Raw genomic sequence first — 14223 nt, 5'->3', positions numbered from 1 at the left:
TGTTTTTTGTTTGTAGAATTTTAAAAATCTACTTTGGATGCAACTCCTTTGTCAGATCTATGTCATGTAAATACTTTTTTTCCAGTCTGTTCATTGCCTTTTTAAAGTTTTTATTGAGGTGTCGGTGATAGAAGTTTTCAATTTTGAAAAAATCCATTTTATCACATTAAGAAATACATAGTTAATGTTTCTAGAAACCTATCCAGTAACACTAATTAATTAAAATAGGCTCCATGCTGGGCATGGAGCCCAGCATGAAGGCCCGGAGATCAAGACCTAAGCTGAGATCAGGAGTTGGATGCTTAACGAACTGAGCCACTCAGGTGTCCCCAACACAGTTATATTTTATTATATTTCTTTCTAAAAACTTTGTATTTTTGGCTCTTACATTGAGGTTTGTGATCCAAATTAACTGTTGGTTGTAATTTGAGATAGTGGTTCAAGTTTTGGGTTTTGTTTATCTAGCTACCTAGTTGCCTTATTTGTGGAAGCCTTTCCCCATTGAATAGATTGGTGCTTTTGTCAAAAATTGTATATATCTAGATACGTTTTGGTATTCAGTTCCATCAATCTATTTACCTTTATTCCAATATCATAACCTTTTGATTTTAGTAAGTCAAGAAATCAGGTAGTATTATTAGTAGTATGAGTGTTCTTTTTCAAGATTGTTTTGACTGTTCTTGGTCCTTTAAGTTTTCAAACAAATGTTAAAATCAACTTCTCAGTTTTTACTAAAGCAATGCTTTTTGGAGTTTTGGGGTTGCATTGAATCTACAGTTCAGTTTTCAGAAAATTAGCATTTTGACACTGATTTTTCCCATCTATGAACATGGTATATCTCTCTATTGATTTAGGTTGTCTTTGATTTTTTTCTTTTTGGCAGTGTTTTATGGTTTCCATTGAGGTCTTACCTGTTTTTTGAAATCTTTAAAGTATTTTTTTTTCTTTAAAGTATTTAAAAAAATTTTTTTTAATTTTAAAATTTTGATGCTATTGCAAGTGGAAATGATTTTTAAACTTTTTGGTTTTTTCTTTAATGTATTCAGTTGATTCTTTAAAAAAATTTTTACATAATTTCTCATATTATTGTATTTGCCTTGTCATTCTCCACATATTATTTTTATTCTTGCCAAAGTAAGTTGCAGACATAATGTTCTTTTATCTTTACTTACTTACTAAAAACAAGGAGATTCTCTTTCATAACCACATTGTAATTATCAGAATCAGAGAATTAACATAGATATAGTACTGCTTGCTGGCTAATCTACATACTTCATTCAAATTTTCCCTCTTGTTTTACTAATGCTAATTTTAATATTATGTTTGAGGGTATATCCAGTCCTGAATCACATGGTACATTTTTTGGGTCAAGTCTCTTTCATTTCCTTTAATCTGGAAAAGTTCCCACAAATTTTGTCTTTTGTGACCTTAGTATTTTTTGAGTATAGGCCATGTACTTTTATTTTATTTTATTATTATTTTTTAAAAGATTTATTTATTTATTCATGAGAGATACAGAGAGAGGCAAAGACAGGTAGAGGGAGAAGCAAGATCCTCACAGGGAACCCAATATGGGACTCTATCCCAAATCCTGGGATCATGCCCTAAGCTGAAGGCAGATGCTCAACCGCTGAGCCACCCAGGCATCCCTGTACTTTTTTAAATAAGTTTGGGCAGCCCCCGTGGCACAGCAGTTTAGTGCCACCTGCAGCCCAGGGCATGATCCTGGAGACCCTGAATCGAGTCCCACTTCGGGCTCTCTGCATGGAGCCTGCTTCTCCCTCTGCCTATGTCTCTGCGCCTCTCTCTCTGCATCTCTATGAATGAATAAATAAAATCTTAAAAAAAAAGTTTGTTTAAACAACACAGTGCTTGATTTGAAAAGTATCCAGGATTCATTTTTTTAGAGTAATTTTTTTTTTTTAATTTATGAGAGGGAGAGAGAGAGAGAGAGAGAGAGAGAGGCAAAGACATAGGCAGAGGGAGAAGCAGGCTCCATGCACCGGGAGCCTGACGTGGGATTCGATCCCGGGTCTCCAGGATCACGCCCTGGGCCAAAGGCAGGCGCTAAACTGCTGCGCCACCCAGGGATCCCTTTTTTAGAGTAATTTATCCCTGCTTAAAAACAGATTGTCTTACATGTAACAGCTATGTACAAAAACTGTTATAAAATTCTCCTTGGTTTTACAATGATAAATGAAAAACATTAAAATTCCATAATTGAACAAGGAATTCAAGGATTTTCATGTTGTTCTTTTTTTGTTAAACAGTGAAGACAAAATAATTTACCAGAATATAAAGATAAGACTTTAATAAGCATGCTACTAATGGAGAAAGGGGTATGCTCACAGAAGCAGTATTTTTCCTCATTGCATTTCTACTTTATGTTGATCAAAATATACCATTACCCATTTAGTTTTTTAAGAAATGCAATATGCTTGTGCATACACACAGTTACTTTATGAATAATAAGGAATGGGGAATAGGAAAATGAAAGAATCGAGAAAACTATACTGTAGTAGTATGTAGTTAGTTGAACTAAATTGTAGTTTTCTCATTGTGAATGTCTTCTTGGTCTGTAGGAGCAGAGTTTTAAAGTAACAGGTTCCCTTCTTAATAGACACCTGTCTGCTGCTAGAACACATCAGTTGTATCTTTATTCTCCATTTCCTACTGTGCAAGTGTGTCTTTTTCGTTGATTGGCTGCCCTTCAAATTGGAATTTGATCTGCCTCATTGACAAACCCTGTCATTGATAATAGGCTTTCATGAGTTTACTAAGTGGTGTATGTATACCTTTTAAAGTGCACCACAGAACCATCCTACCATGCCACCTTGGAGTGAATATGATCATTGCTCTCAGGCTTGACTCATTCCTTGGGCTTTGCAGTGGTCATAGCAAGTGCCTGAGTTCCCTCAGCTGTCACTTCACCAAAGAGGTACCAGGTCCATACTGACTAAGCACATAAGCAACACCAGGAGTGGCAGAAGAAGGACCAGTTACTTTCTAGAAAGCTCCCCAGTCTGGGTTTTTCTGATGTTTTTTCACTATTAGATTCAAGTAATAAGTTTTTGACAGAAATATTTCAGGAGCAATGCTGTCCTTGGTACATTAGAAGACAGACGATTGTTTTTTGTCTGAGTTCTCATAATAACTTCAGTTACTTGGTTGAGGTGTTGTCTGCCATTTTCTCATTGTAAATAAGAAGCATCTTGTGAAACGATACTTTGAGTTTATGTAATTAGTCTCATCAAACTTTCAACCACTAGTTTTAGCATCCCCAGGTGAATGAGTTTTGCCTAAAACGGTCACTATTCTGATTGTTGTCAAGTGGCAATTTTTAAAAATTCATTTGACATTTGTTAATTGAAATTCTGCAGTAAGGAAGAGCCTTCTTCTCTCCCTTATTTGTTTATTCATTATGGATTTATGGTTTCTTACTTTACTATTGAGTTATCTGTTACTGTCATTAGCTTTAATGCATGAATTGTGCAGAGGTGACCATTGGGACTCCCTTCACCATGGCTTTTGTATCCTAACAGGTCCCCCTCATTCCAAACATTTTTTTTTACTTCTTTGCTTTCTGGCCCAGCAAGATGTGTCTGGGTTTAACTTATATTTTGCAGCTCCTGCTTTGGAATCAGCCATTTTCCCAGGGATCTCAGGATCCTCTTAGTTCAAAATAGTGTCCATGATATGTACTTCTATGTCTGTATCTGTCTGTCTTTACATATGTTGGTTCATACTGATGTCTTCAATTCTCATCTCCTACTGCAGGGTTCATTCTAGCTTTACCCCTTTCTGTATTTATAACTTGCTGCACCAACAGTGAGAATCCTGACTCGTGTTATCTACTTTGATCATTTGCTCAGTTCAGAATAAACATTTAATGGTTTCAGAACTCTCAGCCCATTCCATTGTGAAAAACAAATCTAGTAAAAAGAGAGCTCACTGTTTATAGTTTTAGTTCTTGAGCTCAAGTGTACATAGTTAAAATAGCGTGTTCAAAAGTTATTTGGGCTAGATCCACCCCTGTCCTCCTTCAGTGTGGTTATGTTAATCATTTGAAATACTTCAACATTTTCTGCTTATATGTATCACAGTAGTTTCTCTTCTCAAGGCTGTGGGAAAACAGGCTCTCTCCTGCATTTGTTAGGAATACAAATCCATGCAATTTTTTTGAGGGGAATTTCGCATTAACCAAATTACATTTGCATTTAATCTTTGACTCAGGATTTCTACTTCAGGAATTTACCCTGAAGATGCACCTTTAACAATACAAAAGTACAGATTCATGAGGTTGTTCAAGACAGTAGTATTTCTATTTGTGAAATGTTAAAAGCCACCTAAGTGCCAGTACATGGGGGAATGGGTGCATCAATAAACTTTGGTCCATCTGCGTCATGGATTTTTATGCAGCTGAGAAGAGAATGAAGACTGTCTATGAAATGATTGAATGATTTCCAGAATATATGGTTGGATGAAAATAGCAAGTGCTAAATACTGTGTATGGCATGCAATTTGTTTGTCTAAGAATAAAGGGGAAATAAAATGGATGTGCATATTATCATTTGTGCAAAAAATAGCCACTAGAAGAAGAAACCAGAAACTGATAAGATGGTTTACCCAACGGGATGGATGGGAACGAAGTGGACATTTGGTGGTGAGATGGGAAGAGAAGGGATGAGGGCAGTGTCAATTCTCTGAGCATAACCTTTTATATAGTTTGGGTTTTATAACTATATTATGTTTCACAAACTTAAAAATAGTAAATAAAATAATAAAGAGCAGGAAAAAGCAAAATAGATTACAAACAAAAGATGAAGCTAATGCTGTTAATAGTGATAAAATTCTTTTGATGTGGTCAGACACCTCAGTTTCACTCTTCCTTCTGAAGGTCAGTCCTGGAGCCGTCCTTTATCCTATTCCTGGTTTGTAGAGGGGCCAGTCTCCTGAGAAATTTCCAGGGGCACAGAACGTTAGTGCTAAAACTGAGAAAGTCCCAGGCAAATTGGAGTGAGTTGATTACCCTGTTTGATGTACAGTTTTCCCGAGCTTTCCTTTCATCACCACCTTGGGAATTCTTTTTACTTGTCTCCTGTAGATATAGTTTCTCTCCTAGCTCTTGTTTGGATATAATTTTTGTTTTAGTTTGGTTTGTTCTTTATTGATATTCATTTGTGTAACAGATTCTCCAGTTGCTTCCCAAGAATAGGTGTATAGAAGGTTAACAGTTTGAAACCTCACATTTCTTTATTCCTGTGTTCCAAGCTGTATTATTGGTTTGACTTAAGAATTTTAGAAGGGCATCTGGCTGGCTCAGTCAGAAGAGCAGGTGACTCCATCTCTGGGGCATGGGTTTGAGTACCACATTGGCTGTAGAGATTACTTAAATAAATAAAACTTTAGAACAAAATGTAGAAAATATTACATTCTGGGGCACCCAGGTTGGTACAGTTGGTTAAATGTCTGTCTATTGCTTTCAGCTCAGGTTGTGATCTCAGGGTCATGAGATTGAATCCTGAGTCAGGCTCTGTGCTCAGCGTAGTCTGCTTGAGACTCTATCCCCTTCTGCTCCTTCCCACCCACACTTGTGCCTCTGCGCTTTCTCTCTCTAAAATCAATAAATATATATATTTTAAAGAGAATATTATTTTCTTTAAAACTGCTCTTGAGAAACATCAATGCCATTCTGATTCTTTTGTGTGTGATGTGTTCTCTCTGAATGGAAGATTTTAGGGTCTCTTTCAGTTCTCTTTCTGAAATTGTATGGTGCAGTGCTGTGGAATGGGTCTTTTTCATTTATTGTGCAGGGCATTTTGCTTTATAAACCTGGAAATTCAGGTCTTTTCATTTTGGGAAAACTTCTTGCATTACTATCTTTTCTGTTTTCTCTTCTTGGAACTTCTATTTGATGTGGGACTTTCTTGATGTAACCAATTTTCTTTTTCTACTGAGTCAGTTCTTTGGAATATAACCTATTTGTTGTTGTTTCAGGGGGTTTTGTTTTGTATCATTTTGTATTTCTAGCAGATTGCTCACATTCACTGATGTTCCCTTATTTTTTTTAAAGATTTATTTATTTATTTATGATAGACACAGAGAGAGAGAGACAGACAGAGACACAGGAGAAGGGAGAAGCAGGCTCCATGCCAGGAGCCCAACGCGGGACTCGATCCCGGGACTCCAGGATCATGCCCTGGGCCAAAGGCAGGCGCTAAACCGCTGAGCCACCCAGGGATCCCCTTATTTATTTGTTTAAATAGCATTCAAATAGCATTCTGTACTTTTTGTTTGGGGACTCTTTGAGAACATTTACTGTGAAATCTTCATTATCTCTGTTTCCTTTCATGCCTTTTTGTTTTTGGTTGCTGTTTCATATGACAGTTGTCCTCAAATATCTGGTGGCCCTGGATAGGTCACTCACAGTGAGAGAATTGGCAGATTCTGTGGGCACTATTTGTTGGATGTGATAGATAGTGGGAACCCAGATGCTTTTTTATTTTTATTTTTTTGGAATCCCCAGTTATCTACCAGAAGGTGTTTTCTGATAGACTGGTCACTTTTTCTGGGAAGAGAAATCCTTTTCTCTCTTGCCAGCCACTTGAGAGCAGGCTAGGGCTGGGATTGTAGAGCTACTTTATTAGGAAAGCTTTGGGAGCCAATTTGGAGAAGGGAGCTGATGGTGTCCCTGTTTTGGATATGGTCTTTGACTTACTGCTCCTGTTTAGAGTGAAGCATCTCACTTCCTCCCTCACTCCTTGAGCTGGTGTCTTCTATTCTGGACCCTCTTTGGTTCAGTCTAATTAGAATTAAATCTCCTATTTTCTTCTGAGGCTAGAGATGGATATTGCTTAATGATTTGGGTACAGAGAGGGGACCTGAGGGGTCGAACTTCTGAATCAGACTTCCAACCAGTTCTGTTTTCATTCCCATGCCTCGTCCCTGTGTGCAGTGGTTTCTGGTACCTTTAATCACTGCCCTCTTGGGGGTTTTGCAGTACTAACTGGCCAACTTTTTGGCTTTGACCTCTGCAGCCTCAAATGACAGCTTTCTTTTTCCCTGCTGAGTCAGTTCCTGTCTTCGTGCTATCCATCTTCCAAAATTCTGTCGACATCTCTCATCTGCTGCCTTTTCCTCCCCCTTTCCCTTTGTCCATTGATACCTTTATTATTCCCTTAGGGTCATTCTAAAGAGACTTCTTTAGAAGTCTTATGTCCATTTTGGACATAAATGGAAGCTCAGGCCTTTGTGCAAAGAAAGTGGGAAATGACCATGACATCCATACCAGACCCTACCTGGTCCCTATCCCTCCACCTGCCACCCAGGACTATGGCCCTTGTTCCTTCCCTGTAGCAACCACTATCATTTATGTGTATCCTTCCTATTCACATAGATCCATTAAAAATGTGTGATCTCTTTGTTTGTATAGGTGTATTTTTATTTCTTTCAACTACTGTTTAATAGTGTATCATACCAATATACCTGATGTTATGGATGCCTAGGTTTTTTGTTTTTTTTAAGATTTTATTTATTTATTCATGAGAGACACACAGAGGCAGAGACATAGGCAGAGGGAGAAGCAGACTCCTTGAAGGAGCTTGATGCAGGCCTTGATCACAGGACTCCAGGATCACGACCTGAGCCAAAGGCAGATGCTCAACCACTGAGCCACCCAGGTGCCCTGTGTGTTTTTTTTTTTTTTTAAGATTTTATTTATTTATTCATAGAGACAGAGAGAGAGGCAGAGACACAGGCAGAGGGAGAAGCAGGCATCATACAGAGAGCCCGACGTGGGACTCGATCCAGGGTCTCCAGGATCACGCCCTGGGCTGCAGGCAGCGCTAAACCGCTGTGCCACCGGGGCTGCCCTGCCCTGTGTTTTTTGTTGTTGTACGATTACAAACACCACTGCAGCAATTTCTTTTTCACTTTTGTAGTCTCCATGTGCAAATGCATGAGAATTTTTCCAGAGGACTACTTCCTTAATATTTTAATGGGTAAAATGGAGGTGATTTGGAGGCTTTCTCTGAGGCTTGATGAAAACATTTCATTAATTTTTAAAAAGATTTTATTTATTTATTTATTTGAGAGAGAGAAAGGAAGAGCATGAGCAGAGGTGGGGAAGAGAACGGGGTTAGAGGGAAAGAATCTCAAGCAGACTGTGCTGAGCGTGGATCTCATGACCTGAGCTGAAACCAGGCATCTGAGGCCCAACCTACTGAGCCACCCAGGTACCTCTAAAATCTAAAATATTTTGAGAACTGAAAATTGTTTTTCCAAAGTCATTTGACAGTAAAATGTGCCTTGTCTAAACTCATTTGGAGGCAAAACTCTGATCGGGACTGATAAGGCTATTTTAGTAGGTATATCCATACATGTTATTTCAAAAAATATTAACATGTGTTAATATATGATAATTAAAACTATATGCAATGTATTACCACCACCAAATTAAAGAAGTCCTGAATTCTAAAGCCCATCTAGATCCAAGGTTTCAGGAGAGGGAGATCATGGATCTGTGGTCACCTTACCATTGACTAGAAGCTTTGCAGTGGTGGGTGGCAAATCATAGATGAGAGTTTGTTTTATATCTGGTTGATGGAAGCTTCTTTTTTGTCTTTAAGAAGAACTCAGACAGTTTTTTTCTCTTTAAACTGTACTCCAAGAGTGTGTTCATTTTTTAAATAACAGCTCTTTTCTTTCTTTGACAGCTATAATGTTGAAACTGCTTGTGATAATGCTAATGAAGTTCAAATTCAATAGAACTTTTTTTTACATTAAGTATTTTTTTTAAATGATGAAGTCTTTTCTCAAGCATATACAGAGGTTGCTTTGCTAGTTTTAATTCCTCTTTAGGATTCATATAGCAAAATTAAAACCTCACAGACTATTGTGCCTCCATTGGCTATCGTTGAAGTTTACCTTTAGATCTATAAACTTTTTGTACACGTTAATAGTTTTTATGTGGCTTTTATGGATTCCGATTAAAGTCATTCATGTTTTTCAGAACTATCAGTTAAATTCAGTAAGACATTTTTATCCCAGCTTCATCAAGATGGAACTCACAGAAAGTGGCTATTAGTGTATTCATAAAGTCATGCAATCATCGCCATTGTCTGATCCCAGAACGTTTTCGTCACTCTCCAAAGAAACCCCATATCCTGTAGTGGTCATTCTCTATTTGCTCAGTTGCCAGAGCTTTCTAAAAAAGCAGGTCCTCCCCTTTTCTTGCCTTTTTAAAAGAGTGTCTTGGCTCTTGTCTTCATTTGCAGAGTCAAGTTGTATATATTAAAAAAAAGCTTCATTGAAATTTTACTGAATTTACAAATCATTTTGAGGAGAATTGACATCTTTACAATGTTGAATTTTCTTAATATAGAAGGTGGTATGGCTCTGTTTTTTTTTTTCTTCTGTTTAAGTTTTCAGCCTTTCCTTATAAAGTTTTACTTTCTTCATAAGATGATTGTATTCCTTTTGTGAAATTTGTCCCTGAGTTATTTGAAATTCTTTGTTCTTATAAATTACATTTTCTAATTGGTGATGTTATTGCTGAGTTTTTAATGTGCTTTTGAATCTTACAACCTTGCTGAATTTCCTACTAGGTCTGAATCTCTTGGCTCTTCAATGTAGATAATTATACTGTCTGGAAATTAGAACACTCTGTCTCTTCTAATCTCTTCTTTTTTTTTTAATAAGTATTGTTAGAAATTCTAGTATGCTGTTGAGTGGTCGGCATGCTCTTAGTTTTATTTTAATAATTTTTTTTTTAATTTTTATTTATTTATGATAGTCACACAGAGAGAGAGAGAGAGGCAGAGACACAGGCAGAGGGAGAAGAAGGCTCCATGCACCGGGAGCCCGACGTGGGATTCGATCCCGGGTCTCCAGGATCGCGCCCTGGGCCAAAGACCGGCGCTAAACCACTGCGCCACCCAGGGATCCCTATTTTAATAATTTATATTCAGCTCTCAAATCAGCCTTCCCTAAGAAACCATACTCATTTCTTGCTCAGGAAATGCTTATCAGATCTACAAAGAAAGAAAAGGCATACCTGAGATTTGTTTATATGTTTTTCTAGTTCAGAATGTAATCTTGGGCAGTTGAAATTTTAGTGTTCTGTCTTATTCATGTTTGGGGCTTGTTATATTCACAGTGCCTTTTATTATTTTTTAAAAATATCTGTCTTGAGATGCCAGGCTGCCTCAGGTGGTAGAGCATGCACCTCTTGATCTCAGGATTGTAAGTTTGAGCCCATGTTGGGTGTAGAAATTACTTAAAAATAATATCTTTTTAAAAAATCTGACTTATGGGAAAATATTCAGGTTTATTTATTATTAGTATTCCTTAGCTTTTTTTCCAGTTTTGCCTTGCCAAATTAATATACTTTGTGTATTTTAAGAACGCATATTTGTGTTAGGAAGTGAATATGGGTAAAAACTATAGGCAAGTATTCTTTGTGCTGCTTTTACTCTTTTTTTTTTAAATTTTTTATTTATTTATGATAGAGAGAGAGAGAGAGAGAGAGAGAGAGAGAGGCAGAGACACAGGCAGAGGGAGAAGCAGGCTCCATGCACCGGGAGCCTGATGCGGGATTCGATCCCGGGTCTCCAGAATCGCGCCCTGGGCCAAAGGCAGGTGCTAAACCGCTGTGCCACCCAGGGATCCCTGTGCTGCTTTTACTCTTACAGCATTTCTGTAAATATGAAATTATTTCCAAATGTGAAATTTTTTGAAATGTATTTGTTTGTAAAAGTAACGTATGCCCGTGATCAGTGTTTAAAAGGATCCAGAACAAAGAACTGCAAATGACTCAATTTAAAGATGTGCAATAGACTTGAATAGACATTTTAAAAAGGAAGATAAGGGATCCCTGGGTGGCGCAGCGGTTTGGCGCCTGCCTTTGGCCCAGGGCGCGATCCTGGAGACCCAGGATCGAGTCCCGCGTCGGGCTCCCGGTGCATGGAGCCTGCTTCTCCCTCTGCCTGTGTCTCTGCCTCTCTCTCTCTCTGTGTGTGTGACTATCATAAATAAATAAAAAATTTAAAAAATAATAAAAAAATAAAAAATAATAAAAAAATAAAAAGGAAGATAAGAGAATGGCTAGTAAGCATATAAAAAAGTGCTCAATATCTTTAATTACCAGAAAAATGAAAAATAGGGATGCCTGATGGTTCAGTAGTTGAGCGTTTGCCTTTGTCTCCGGTCGTGATCCCCGGGGTCTTAGGATCAAGTCCCACATCAGGCTCCCTCACAGGAGGGAGAACTCTGCCTATGTCTCTGCCTTTCTCTGTGTCTCTCATGAATAAAAAAATAAATCTTAAAAAAAGAAAAAAGAAAAAAACACTATGAGGTACCACTGCATCCCGCTAGCATGGCTAAAGTAAGATTGACAGCACCATATGATGAGGATTTGGAGCATCTGGAGCTCCATGCAGTGCCGCCGTGGGAATCTTTGGAAATGTCTGTAAGTTGTTTGTTTTAAGCATCCGTCCCTTGCCCAAAAGTTCTGCGCCTAAATATTTACCCACACAAGATGAAAACCTGTCCAGAAAAAGGTGTGTGCAAGAATGTTCATAGTAGTTTTGTATTCATAAGAACCCGAATCTGGAAATAATACCGATGTCCTTTCATAGGAGAATGGATAAACACATTTGTCTATATGAATACTGCTCTGTAATAATAGATAATAGCTTCTAATGCTGACTAGAGCACGCATGAATTTCCTTAACATTAGATACTGACACAAAAGAGTATATATTGTATGATTCCATTTCTGTAAAGGCCACAAATAGGCAAAAGTAATTTTTCATGATAGAAATAAGAACAGTCGGGGTACCTGGGTGGCTATGTGGTTGAGCATCTGCCTTCAGCTCAGGTCATGATCCCAGGGTCCTGGGATCGAGTCCTGCATTGGGCTCCTCGTGGGGAGTCTGCTTCTACCTCTGCCTGTGCCTCTGCCTCTCTGTGTGTGTCTCTCATGAATAAATAAACAAAAATCTTTAAAAAATAAAAAATACAAGGGACACCTGGGTGGCTCAGCGGTTGAGTGTCTGCCTTTGGCTCAGGGCATGATCCCAGGGGCCTGGGATCGAGTCCCGTATCAGGCTCCCTACAGGGAGCCTGCTTCTCCCTCTGCCTATGTCTCTGTGTCTCAATCTGTCTCTCGTGAACAAATAAATAAAATCTTAAAAAAAAAAAGAGAGAAGAACAATCATCTCACTGGGGAGGGACGGGTAGTATAGAGTCCAGGTTGACTAGGAAGGAGTACAGAGGGACTTTAGGGATGTTGGACATGTCCTGTATCTTGATAAGCATTTGTCAAACTCATCAGGTAGTATACTTACGATCTGTGCATTGTACTCTAAGTTATACTTCATTTTAAAAAGTAAGAGAAAGGGGGATCCCTGAGTGGCGCAGCGGTTTGGCGCCTGCCTTTGGCCCAGGGCGCGATCCTGGGGACCCGGGATCGAATCCCACGTTGGGCTCCCGGTGCATGGAGCCTGCTTCTCCCTCTGCCTATGTCTCTGCCTCTCTTTCTCTCTCTCTGTGACTATCATAAAATAAATTTAAAAAAATTAAAAAAATAAAAAATAAAAAAAAATAAAAAGTAAGAGAAAGGACACAAGGGATATACAATTGATCCAGGGGCATTCCCCTTATATAAGTGCAATGTAATTATCGCACTCAGGAATTTAACATTATTGCAAAAGTTTTTGTTTATTTATTCATGAGAGACACAGAGGCAGAGACACAGGCAGAGGGAGAAGCAGACTCCATGCAGGGAGCCTGATGTGGGACTGGATCCTGGAACTCCGGGATCACATCCTGAGCCGAAGGCAGATGCTCAACCGCTGAGCCACCCAGACGTCCCTGTCATAACATTTTTAAATAAGGTTTCAGCAATATCACTCATTACCTGTTATTTATTTATTTTTTTAAGTTTCTTGATAGAAAATATCCTTGCAAAAAAAAAAAAAAAGTCTTGAGTCTGAGGGCATATCATCTAATGCCCATGATTCTCAGTAGCTGAGTTCATTTTTGTCAGAGGTCTACAGTCAGTGTTCAAAGGAAAGTTATATCAAATGTCTGAGGTTTATATGGAAAGATTAAGGATCTTAAAAAAGGCAGAATTAGAATTGCAGCTTTTGTTTTCATTTTCTTAAGTGTTTTTGTACTATTTGCTTCTTAATGAAAATATATGGCTTTGGAAATTTGGGGTAGTTTGAATTGCAAACAAGCGGGCAGTATTTGTTTAATTAAGATTTGTAGGGATCCCTGGGTGGCTCAGTGGTTTAGCACCTGCCTTCATGCCCAGGGTGTGATCCTGGGGTCTCAGGATCGAGTCCCACATCGGGCTCCCTGCATGGACCCTGCTTCTCCCTCTGCCTGTGTCTCTCATAAATAAATAAAATCTTAAAAAAAAAAAAAAAGATTTGTAATCAACACCAGGTTCCCCTAAACTCTGGAAGAAATCTAAAGGAATGAAATTCTCTTTTAGTGACTAAGCTGTCAAAGAAGCATTTACCATTATAATTTTTTAAATGTTATTTTTTTATCTAAAAAAAATACATGTTAATCATAGAAAATACCCCAAATCAAAAACAAAGTCCTCACAATTCTGCCACCTAGAGGTGCTATGATGGCTAACGCACATGAAGAGTGTTGCTGTTGTCTTTGTGCATACAGGCTCACCTGATTTTTCTTTTTAAACAGATGAAGTAATCATGCCATGTGAATGTTAACTGCGTAATTTACTTGCTGCATTATCAGCATTTCTCATGAAGTATTCTACAGCTTTATTTATGTATTTATGTATGTATGTATGTATGTATTTATTTATTTATTTATTTATTTATTTATTTAGAAAGATTGTATTTGTTTATCCGTGAGAGAGAGAGAGGCAGAGACACAGGCAGAGGGAGAAGCAGGCTCCATGCAGGGAGCCCGATATGGGACTAGATCCCCGGACTCTGGGATCACGCCCTGAGCCAAAGGCAGATGCTCAACCGCCGAGCCACCCAGGCGTCCCTCTACAGCATTACTCCAAATGACTGTCCATAGTAGTGTTCTTTGATGGAAATTCTGGAATTATTGTTTTAAAACTTTTTTATTGTAGAAATGTAAGAGTAAAATGCAACATAAGTGTTCAACTTAATGAATATCATAAAGTAAACACACTTGTACCTGCCACTCAAATTAAGACCTGGGGAGCATGGCTGG

The 14223-nt window shown here is 38.2% G+C and overlaps 1 protein-coding gene and 1 pseudogene across 1 annotated transcript in view; one reads left to right on the top strand and one right to left on the bottom strand.

Annotated features, from left to right (window-relative positions):
• Positions 1-14223, top strand: part of ASXL1 (ASXL transcriptional regulator 1) — an 80410-nt gene that overhangs the window by 52578 nt on the left and 13609 nt on the right. The window lies entirely within an intron of this gene.
• Positions 2614-3004, bottom strand: LOC129496308 (small ubiquitin-related modifier 2-like; annotated as a pseudogene).

Source organism: Nyctereutes procyonoides, unplaced genomic scaffold, assembly GCF_905146905.1.
Source record: "Nyctereutes procyonoides isolate TBG_1078 unplaced genomic scaffold, NYPRO_anot_genome, whole genome shotgun sequence".
Lineage (NCBI taxonomy): Eukaryota > Metazoa > Chordata > Mammalia > Carnivora > Canidae > Nyctereutes > Nyctereutes procyonoides.
Note: the sequence above shows the minus strand (reverse complement) of the source record. Positions and strands in the feature narration are given on the sequence as shown.